This window comes from Myxine glutinosa, chromosome 6 (genome assembly GCF_964187855.1).
Source record: "Myxine glutinosa chromosome 6, kmMyxGlut1.1, whole genome shotgun sequence".
In the NCBI taxonomy this organism is placed as follows: domain Eukaryota; kingdom Metazoa; phylum Chordata; class Myxini; order Myxiniformes; family Myxinidae; genus Myxine; species Myxine glutinosa.
This window is the reverse complement of record NC_136266.1, coordinates 35,597,950-35,609,908: the sequence shown is the minus strand read 5'-3', so window position 1 is coordinate 35,609,908 and position 11,959 is coordinate 35,597,950.

The window sequence follows — 11,959 nt, the reverse complement described above, 5'->3', positions numbered from 1 at the left end:
GGAAAATGCTCTTGCAACAGTTCCATGCATAGCCTTGTGGTGTGGGATGTAGCCCCATCTTGTTGTTTCACAGAAGCTTGCCACATGTCTGTTTATTACCCTCACCAGAGGAGAGGGTATTGCATTTGAGTCCGTCTGTCTGTCTGTTTGTTTGTCTGTCTGTCTGTTTGTTTGTTTGTTTGTTTGTCTGTCTCTGTCTGTGTGTTTGTCTGTCTGTCAGTCTATCTGTTTGTTTGTCTGTTTGTCTGCACAGAATAAATATGATTTTCTCCGCAACCAAATTTTTCACCATAGGTGCACCTCCTCTTGTAGAATTTTTTGTAGTAGATAATTATGACGTAGATAAGATAACCTCCTCTTGTACATAATTATGACGTCATAATTATGACGTGGTACGGGCGCAATCTTGGAAAAAACAAAAAAGCTTTGCACCTCTAGATCTCCGAAAGCGCTGCGTAGTAAAACTTGAGACATGGCGCATTGTAAAGAACTCTCCATGGGGACTAAAATATGTTAATATTAAAACTCAGAAGCCAACCTTCATAGCAACAAGCGTTACGCCGAGGTCCCCCGTCGGTGAAGTGATGTGAGTTGACAAAGTGGAAGACGCAAGGCGGCCATGTTGGATTTTGACGTGGCGACCCAATTTTCAATAGCGTTCTTCCTTATGTGTAGATACACCCACACACCAGATTAGAAGTTAGTAGTTCGTTTATTTTTCAAGATATTTCGCTCACAAGGTTCAGACATATATATGGTGGCGGCCATCTTGGATTTTGACGTGGCGACCCAATTTTCAATAGCGTTCTTCCTTATGCCTAGATACACCCACACACCGGATTAGACGTTAGTCGTTCATTTATTTTTCAAGATATTCCGCTCACAAGGTTCAGACATTTACTTTTCAAGATATCGCGCTCACAAAGTTTAGATATGGTGACAGCCATCTTGGATTTTGACGTGGCGACCTAATTTTCAATAGGGTTCTTCCATATGCCTAGTTGCACCCACAAACCAAATTAGAATTCGGTCCTTCGCTTACTTTTATAAAGATATTGCAGTGCACGTACGCACGGACGCACACACGGACGGAGGGGAAAACCATAGTCCCCCTTTCGCTCCGCGGTGCGACGGGGGACAATAATATTAAGTGGAGGTGCAGTCTCTGGCCACCTGGTGGCAACAACACCGTCGCTTTACAACAATTCCAGTTTCTGCCAAAGGTGCTTTGGAATGTGCCATGCCTGCATATCATGATTTGTATCTTTGATTATTATTCCAGTAAAATAACTGAGAATTGGATTGGTGACTGCTCTGATCTATCTGCACTATCACGCACAATAATACCATTACTGTGCAACACTCAATTGAAATTTTGAGAGAGAGCCACTACAACAGCTTGCTGAATACATACAGGAGAATGATCCAGGTGTGGTTCCAGACCAAAATAAACCTTCAAAAACATTACACAAGCAGTTTTCAACGGAAGTGGTGGCACCTGCAGGGGCGTATCCAGGAATTCAAACACGGAGGATGGGACACGGGGGTGCACCAGTCCATAGCGCTGTACGTCGGACTCTGGGGTCCCTCCCCCATAAGATTTTGACAATTTCATCGTTGGAAACAGCATTTCCTGAGATCTTGGAGAAGTTTTCTGCAGTTCCCTGGCAGATTTGCTGCAGTTCCCTGCTGCCAGTTCAGCAGATTCACAATGACTAATGAGCCAAAGTGGCGAGCTGGTGAGCTGACTTGCCCAGCCGTTCCTTAGTTAGAAAAATGTCTGTGCACACCTGTAGTATGAAATGATGGCGTTGACCGACTGTGTGCTCAGAAAAGACCGGCACCGCCATGCACCAAGGTTGCAAAGTTTATAGCAGGGAGTTCTTCCCACGAAATAGATCAGATAAGGACAGCAGAATATGAATTATTTTATGACTCAAATTATGCTGTTTTGGAATATACTGATGGTGGAAAAGAGGTCCGTAATCTTCCTCTTTTTCGCACTTTCCATGACACTCACTCATTTTCTTTTCAGGCAAAGTTAGTCATACAATGTTGATATACTTAAAGAGAAAGCATTGACCAACTTCCTAGGTGCTCAGCATTATCGGGTGGACGAATCCACTGACGCGCAAGACGAGGGGTGTACAATGAGGAATGAGGGGTGGATAGCATACGCGTATCCTGTACACACCACGCATGCACAATTGACTCACATGAAGAGGAAATTGAACGGTGCCCACTGCACACTCTTCTAAATCTGCCACTGGACTGCATTCAATATCACAGCATATAATTCATCATCGAAAATCTGAAGGTGGGGGGTGCGCACCCTGCACATCCACTTCTAGATCCACCCCTGACCTTCTTTCTGGATGCTCCTTGTGGAACTAGGAAAACTTTTCTCATCAATCTTCTTTTTGTAAAAAAAAATCCAACAGAGAAACATGGTTGTCCTTGCAGTGGCATCATCAGGCATTGCTGCCACACTATTGAGAGGAGGAAGAACAGCTCACTCAATCTTCCAGTTATCCTTAAATCTGGAAAGTATGGAGGCACCAACTTATAACATTGGCAGGAGAACTGGCAAAGCCAATGTCCTGCAGGAGTGGCAGCTCATTGTCTGGGATGAGTGTAAAATGTCTCACAAAGCTGCCTACGATGTCTCAAAATCTTCGACATAATGACAAAATAATGGGTGGAGTGACTGGTGTTGGCTGGTGGACACTGCCAGTCAGTCTACATGGAACCAAAGCTGATGAACTGCAGGCCTGCTTTAAAACTTCATACATTTAGAACAAAGTCAGCGACTCAGCCCAATGATCAACATGCGAATGCTTCTAACAGGTGACACACCTGCTTTGGAGTTTGCTGCAAGCCTGCTCAGACTGGGAAATGGAGCAATAGCATTTGAGAATCAAGGTGGACCCATCTCAATGAACAAAATTGGGAAAACAGTTGCAACACTCCAAGAACTGCAAGATGCAGTATTTCCAAATGTTGCACACAACTTCCATCACCACAAGTGGCTATGTCAAATCAAAGAGCCATCTTGACACTAAAAAAATGATGCAGTCAATCCCACAAACAGAAGCCTTCTTTCACAGTTACCTGGCACTGTGCAAAAGTACAGGTCGGTTGACACATCATTTCTGAACCCCGCATCATTTCTCAACTCTCTGGAACCCACAGGCATGCCTCCTCACAATCTGGAGCTCAAGATTTGTGCGGCCATCATTCTTCTCAGGAATCTAGACCCACCAACACTCTGCAATGGTACCTGTGTGGCTGTCAAGAAGCTTATGCCACATGTCATTAAAGCCACAATCACGACTGGCCATGAAGCAGGACAGGATGTCTTCATTCCACGCATTCCAATCATCCCCTCTGACTTGCCATTTCAATTGAAAAGGCTCCGTTCCCTGTCCGCCTCAGTTTTGCCATGAGCGTAAACAAGGCACAGGGACAATCACTCAAAGTTGTTGGCCTCAACCTGCAAAACCCATGTTTTTCTCATGGCCAAATCTATTTTAGTTGTTCCAGAGTTGGCAATGGCAAAAACCTTCTCATCTTGGCACCATATGGAAAAACATGCAACATTGTCTATCCTGAAGCTCTACATGGATAAACAAAAAATCACACCAGTGTCCGAAGGAAGCGGTTGAGTTTGGAATTTCAATATGAAATAGGCAAAGCCGAGAAATGAAGAAACCCATTCTACTTTCCCTTTATAACCCATTAATATTGCCCTTTATATCCTTTCTAATTACCTTTAGAACCTATTAGAGTTGCCCTTTAGAACCCTTTAGAATTAAACATGGTGGGTTAGAAAGGTTCTTCTTCATTTTTGACGGACGGACTTTCGTAGCCAAATATTGAAGCAGCTTAGCAGCCTCTTCACTTCAAAATGTAGAACACTGTGATAAAATGTGATAGAAAAATGGGATGTGAAATCCTCAGTGCTGAAGAAGTCAGAAAGAGAAGAAAGACAGAAAGAGGAACACAGAAGGAGGAAGACAGATCAGACGACGCACACACAGCAACAATGATTGCATTCTGCCCTCCCGTCCCAGCGATCTCCCAGTCATTGTATTGTACTTCAGTCGGTTGTCTGTCCAATCGGGTCCAGGAGTACACAGTTCAAGTGTATGAAAACTTTGTCGCCCCTGTGTGAAGCAGGCGAGGCCATCGCCATAAAATACAAAACGCACATAAAGCGGTGCTCTGTGTTGAGGCACGGCAGTGATGGTCATGTTGAACTCTTAACCAGCCAAAGATTCCTGGGGGGAGGGAAGGGTGGGTTAAATATCAGGGCAAGGTCAGCTTTGGTCTTATTTGCCCTTGTCTTATTGAAGTGACAATTATTATTTGCTCTCTCCCACCTGTCTCTCTTTCTATTTCTCTCTCTTTCCTCCCTCTCACCCTTGTCTGTGCCCACCCACTTCCCCTTCCTCTCTCTATCCCCCCCTCTCTCTCTTCCACCCCTCCCCTCCCCCATCCACCACTCTCTCTATCTCTCCCCATCTTTCCTTCTCCCTTACCCTCTCTTAGTATTCCCATCAGTGAAGTGACGGGTGCAATTTGCTTGTATATCTATAATAATAAAAGGCAGTGTGTGTGTGTCTCCTCCAAAACTCAAAAACCCTGAAACCTGGTGGTGCCAAACTTTCCATGCACACTTCTCCACCTCCAAGAGAGTGTATGAATGAAAACTGGGTGTTTGGGTGTTTAAACACCCTTTTTGAAGATGATTAATGAGGTGCTTATAACAAAAACTCAAAAAAAGCCTTACCAAAATGGTGGTCCGCAATCTTGGTCAGCTCACTGTCACATCACTGGGTTCTGAAGCCGCTATTGTGTTTTGGCCTTTTGAGATTGTTCACCCACTAACAGGGAATGTGAGCTGGGTTTACGCCATTGTGAGACAGGTTTCCTGTGTCAGTCCTGCGAATACGTGTGGATATTTGGAAAGACAAGGGTGTCCGGAAAAGAATAAAGTATGTCTTGTGTTTATTAATAATTTATTAATAAAACTGAAATATGCAATTTGGTATTTGTCTGTCTGTCTCTCTGACGATTTTTGACCGCAATACATTCCATCATTACTTATCCAATCTCAACCAAATTGACAGGAGGGATAAGTGTCACAAAATGAAGGTTGTAGTGAATTAAATTGCCCCCATCCCTAAGGGGGGTTTCTCCCCACCAAGGGGGGTTTCCCCACCAATGGGGTTGTATGTTGAGGTGTATATCCGTGTTAGGATAGCGTTAACTAGGCATTTTTCCAAGGACGCTTCTAATAACACAACTAATGATAATAGCATCATATTAATGTTATTGCAAAACAATATTAATACTAATAATATCCCACCTCCTCAAGGGGTGTTTCCTCCTTGGCCAAATGACGTGTTAACGTGTATAAATAGCTTAATTATCGTGGCGTTTTCTTGGAAGCAACGGCCCCTACCAGAAGCAAAAATATTAGAAACCACAAACATGTATGATTACCTTTTTAAACAGTCGCTAATGCTGTTTAACACTAAACAAAGAAATTTGGAGGAATCCAGACATCAGTCAATGCTTATCACGTCGATGAACGTACCTGATTGTAGATCAACTGTAGTCTATATCCCCAACAAGGGTTAATAACACGACCCTTCCTGCTGCTTCCGTGGTGTCCAAAACGTTAGGACCACACTCAACTTAGATGTGGCATGACACTGAAGTCATGCACATACACTATGCCGACACATCACCTCCACACTAGGATCGCGTCCATGTGGTACTCAACTCAGGTCTTTGCAGACTGAGATGTATGCCTTTATACAACAGGCATTTTAAGGCCATTTTCCCTGTTAGAGCGGGGGTTAGCCTTGCGGGCCCCATGACAATCTCTCCTATTTCTATTATCTTCTTCTATTATCTTCTTCTATTATCTTCTTAATCTTCTCCTACTTCTCCTTCTATTCCATCCTATGCCTTTATGGTCAACAATAAATGAAAGCATAGTTGTTGATTCATATTTACCCTCGCCAGAGCAGAGGGTATTGCATTTGAGTCCGTTTGTCTGTTTGTTTGTTTGTCGGCACAGAATAAATATGATTTTCTCTGAAACTGTTGGTCCGATTGGCAGGAAATTTTCACCAGAGGTGCAACTCCTCTTGTATAATTTAAAAAAATCATAATTATGACGTCATGCTCTACCGGTCAAAAGTTTTAGAACACCTCAATTTTTCCAGTTTTTATTGAAATTTATGCAATCTAATGTCTCGATGTACTCTGAAATTAAGCATAGAACAAATAAACAATTGGAGATAAAAAAAGAAATCATAGAAACATTTTGTTTAACAAAATTTAATTTTAATTTTTGACTCAGCAAAGTAGCCACCTTGAACACACTCGTGGCATTCTTTCTACAATGGAAATCAAATATTGTTCGGGAAGTTCTTCTCAACACTGTTGCAGAAGTTCCCACAAATGTGTTGCACTTGTAGGTTGCTTTGCTTTCACCCTTCTGTCCCGTTCATCCCAAACCAGCTCGATGGGGTTTAAGTCTGGAGACTGTGCTGGCCATTCCATGATTTGAAGCCTACCGTCTTGTTCTTTTCCTCGAAGGTAGTTTTGACATAGCCTGGCGGTGTGTTTAGGGTCATTATCTTGCATTATCTTGCATTATCCGACCGATTAAGACCCTACACGGGCGAACAGGCGCCCTCATGGATCGCCTTGGCCTTGGAGGCCGAGGCAGGACCCAGTACCTCAAATGACGGGGGCTCATAGTTCAGAGGACTGGGGGGAGTAGTGTTGGGGAGTAGTGTCCCCCACGTGGGGGAATGGTCCTGACCATTTCTCACATGGGGGGGGGGGGGGGATGAGCACTAGTTTAGGGGGATGGCAGTGATAGGCACATGGGGGTGCCAGCAATGGTTACCTCCACGGGGCACCGAAGCTAGCCGAGGGAGGGCTGGGATAATGTTAGGGAATTAGAAGACCATAGGGACAAGATTTAAGTAGTGACACCTGGACTATAGAGGGGACGCAGACAGCTTAGATAGTTGATAATAAAACAGGGTGTGCTTAGTTTAAAGGGACGACGGGGAAGCACGAGTGTAGGGGTAGTAGTTAGGTAGATGATGCTGTGTGGTTGAGGAGTTGTGTTGTAGTGTAAATGGAATTGTGTTGAGGTGTGTGAGAAAAATGGTGTGCCAGATATTTGGTGTGTGAAAGTAGTGGTGTGAGAAATAAGCGGTGTGCAAGATATTTGGTGTGTGAGAATAAATGGTGTGGAATGATTGGTGTGGAGTGCATGGTGCGAAGGATTGAATGGGGGAAGAGTGGAACCCATTCACGGAAGCCCGGGGGGGGGGGGGGAGGGGTAGTTTGAAGCCAGGTAGAGGGCGTAGGTAAATTGTATGGATATTGACACCTGTGGTGTGGGTAGTAGAAAGTAGTGTTTTTATTGGATGCAGTAGTCTGTGGAATGGCTGGGCGTGTGGCTTACTTAGTGCATATGGTTATTGGGGCACTCCACCACTGGTAGTTTGTCGGCCAGGTGAGGCCGTAGGTAGGCTCTGGGAGCCGGTTAGAGTAGTTGCTGAGTGGGGCCCGAGGATCCCAGGGAAGGACCCAGGTTGCCCGATGCCAAGGTGGGCACAGAGGGGGTAAGCGCCAGGGAGGGCCTTCCCCAGTTAAGTAGTCGCGAGGAGCAGGTAAGCTCGGGTGGCGGCTTCAGTGGCGGAGGTGCGCAGGTAGTTAGACCTGCTGGTCGCGTTAGACCTGCGCGCCGCACTGCCTTGTTTTTTTTGTGTGCCATTGTGTCTTTTCCGCTTGCTTGTTGTGCCTTGTCTTCCTCCCCGCCCCAGGACCATTTTGGAGGCCGAACTGTGCAGCACCTTGCTGCCATATCCTTTTGCTGCACCTTTGTTCCACCTGTGCAGCCGAACTGTGCAGCACCTTGCTGCCGGGCATTTTGTTGCACCCTTGTTGCACCTGTGCAGCTGACCTGTGCAGCACTTTGCTGCCAAAACACTTCTTGCTGCACCTTGCTACACTTAAGGACCACAAGCCTTGTGGCCTCGCACCTCTGCTGTGCAGCATCTTGCTGCAAAATCATCTTGCAACTTCGGACCACTTGTTGAGTGGCATTGATGCCATGCAGTTGGACCACGTGAGAACGGCCCTGCTGGCCAATGAAAAGCAAATAAAAGCATTTCTTTATTATTGTGTGCTAGGGATAACGAAGTTCTGCAAGTTTAGATGGCCCTGATGCTTCAAATGGCCTGTATGCCGGCCAGGGGGCCAGCCAGTTTGTTAGACGCACACGGAAGAAGCAAGAAGCAAGATGCAAGATGCAAGCAGCAAGTGCCACATTGAGTGTTTTGTTGTGTTTTCTCTCCCCTCCAATCTTCTCTTCCAAAAAGTACAGGTCCTGGGTCATAGAATTGTAAATACTAGGGCGTGCCCGTACTATATATATATCTAAAATTATATCCCCCCCCCCCTCTATTTACATGAAATGGTTTGGTCCATTCGCAAAGCCAAAGCGAACGGCTTGCGAGTACGGTGACAATCCCCCCCCCCTCTATTTACATGAAATGGTTTGGTCCATGAAATGGTTTGGTCCATTCGCAAAGCCAAAGCGAACGGCTTGCGAGTACGGTGACAATCCCCCCCCCCCCCCCTCTATTTACATGAAATGGTTTGGTCCAATTCGCAAAGCCAAAACGAACGGCTTGCGGAGTTTGGTAAATAAATCGCCATAGCTCGGTAACTACTTCTCCGATTAATATGAAACCTTGAAAAGGCACATCCTCAGGTCCCCAGCAATATACCTGGCAAGTTTCAAGTATATCGGACCCGTGGTTGTCGAGAAACAGCGGTCACAGACAAACACACACACACACACACACAGACACACAGAGATTACTGGAATTATAGATAGATACGTGCTTGTAAATATAAGAATGTGCCCACCGGCTGTGTGTTTAGTTTGAAATTCCTGAAATACTCGGGTACTTGTGGGTGTGAAACTGTTAGGTAGCTGCTCAACGCAATAGGAGGGACATATTTAGTGTTAAAACTGTCGCACACATGGGTCAGAGTAAATGCTCGGGGGAACCACACCTATGTGTCACATTTAAACGTAATATTAATTTTGCATGTCAGGCTCTACCGGTCGGTCCATTGGTGGGTTCGACTCGGGACGAGTCTGGTGAGAGAGGGGTGTAGTGTTGTGGTTTTGGAATAAAGGATAATCCCCCTCGTAGGTAGGCGCACCACAACATATAGCCTCGCGATAGTTCAGTTATTTCTTCGTAAATGTAATCGTAGCCCTTTCCTGTGTTAGTTTTACGTTGAGCAGGCCCGTGAGTAGGGCAGTCTTTTGGCGCTGAAATGCCACGTGCTCGGCCTGAACAAGTCTGGCAAGGCCGAAGGGAGGAGCTGCAGGGGGAGTGGCCGGTAAGCGCGAGCCGCCAGTCAGAGCTCGAGGGGAGTGGCTTACCATGGCAATGGGAGGCGGAGCATGGAACATTTGGGTAAGGCTGGGGTGGAGCTATAAAACGCTGCCCCGAGCCCCCCGCGTCAGAACGCACGAGAACGCGAGTTGAGTTGGAGTCGGGATTGGAGTCGAGTCAGAGCCGGGGGAGTATCGTGAGTCAGTTGAGTTGAGTTGGGTTGAGCTGGAGTGCGAGAGAGAGAGAATCGCCCAGCCCCTGAACAATTGCCGGTTATCGTCATTGTACACGAACTTGCCCCGTGCCCGTGCCCTGCGCTCTGCGCTGTATTAATCGCGCGTTCGAGAAGACGACCTGTTACCGGGCCACAGACGCGCGATCTCCTCCTGCCTGCCTTCTCCGGCATAGGTGCCGTGACCGCCAGAGGGCCACGCCGGGCGAGCTGCCCCGGAGCGACCGACGGAAAAGCGCGTTTGGCGGGCGAACTTCTCTTCTTCTTCTCCCCGTGTGCGTGAGTGGGCTCTTTGTCTGGGTTTAAGTTAAACTGTTAAGCTTCTGCTCTGTGTCCCCTTTCCTTTATCTGAATCCTGTACATTGTGTAAATAAATTGTGTTATTCCTCTTATTTGACCGTTCCCATCCCTTCCATTAATTGGCTTCGCATGGTACGAATAGAACTGCTCGAATCGGGTTCCATAAAAGTAACGGCACGAGTGACGTGATACGCACACTGCTCGGGCGTGCTCGATTAAGCGTGGCTCGTGCAAGGTCCGGTCCCCGCTTTCGTGGCAGCATGGGTTAAAGGTACATGTGGCGTCGACCCGATACCCTTCTTCACCCTTCTTCACACTTGCTGCGGAAGTGGTGATTCGGCCTCGTGGACACGAAGACGCAAGGGGAAAAAGGGGTCTAATCCCCCCTTTGTAACGTGGAACGGGCTTCGGGAGATCCGCAACAATATTGTCTCTATCTGCCCTGCTGATCACAAGTCAGGAGGGCGAAATTACAAGGGGCGAAATCTGGAATGACAGCTCTGCTTTCAGGGCCAAAAAGGATATACAGTACGATATTTCAAAATAAAAATATGGACGGATTCAAACGAAACTTGGTGGACAGGTTGGGTGTATCTCAAGGATGAACTGTTTCGATTTTGGTGAAGACCCGCATCTGGATGGTTTAAATAACATCCGCATCTGGATGCGGATCAGAGAATTTTATTATTTTTCATTTTTTTATTCATCATTTGGAGATGAGGACAAAAAACGATATACAGTATAGCATGACATCTCAAAAAGTTGTGAATGGATTATGATAAATATTGGAAGATATCTGTCTGTTGAGTTATGGAGAAGACAATTAGATTTTGGTGAGGGTCCGGATGCAGATCTGGCCTATCAGTGGGATATAACACATAAACTGTTCAGCCTGGCAGAGGTATACACTCTACCGAGTGTCGTTCTAGTTACCTCGACAGGGGAGGAGTGGGTATTGCATTTGAGTCCGTTTGTTACTTGCCGGAATAGATTCCGGCAAGTCTGTTGGTTGGTTGGTTTATCTGTCTGTTTGTGCACAGTTCTCCTTCTACATCGTTGCACACAGCATCACCATACTTTACACACGTATTTGTTTTGCCCTGGAATAGACTGTGCCCAATTTTTAACTCTCTAGGCCCAAGGTCAAGCTCAAGGTCACCCAAAACGTGAAATCAGGGGGGTCGAGTTTTTATTTTAAATATAGTTCAAACCACTATAACTCTAAAAGTACAAGAGATATGCATACACTTACTGTTACTGACATACAGGAAGTCACATACGACATTTAATTTGGCACCATGACCTTTGACCTTGAGTGACCTTGAAAGGTCAAACTCAAGGTCAAAAATTGTTTTTTTTACTAATAACTCTGTCAAACATTATCCGATTCCCTTCTAACCAACACCCCTGAAAAAAAAAAAGTACATTCCCGCAAGTCCTCGGCCTCTGACCGATTTCTAGTTTGTTTGTCTGTTTGTTTGTCTGTTTGTCCGCACAGAATAAATATGATTTTATCTGCAACCGTTGGTCCGATTGACAGGAAACTTTCACCATAGGTGCAACTCCACCTGTATAATTATTTGTGATAATTATGACGTCATAGGTCACGTGGTTCGGCCGCCATCTTGGAAAAATCGAAAAACTTTGCACCTCCATATCTCAGAAAGCGCTGAATAGAAAAAATTGAGACATGGCTCATTCTAAAGAAGTCTCCATGGGGAATAAAACGTTAATGATGATGTCATAGGTGCCTCCATTATGACGTCATAATTCGACAAGTATAAAACTTCATCCAATCAAGATGAAATTTCTTGAGCGCCATGTCGGCATAAAATGGTGGAGGAAAAAAAAATTGATGATGTCATCAGTCACGTGGTTTGGCCGCCATCTTGTAAAAACCGAAAAACTTTGCACCTCTAAAGCTCTGAAAGCGCTGAATAGACAAAATTGAGACAAGGCTTATTGTAAAGAA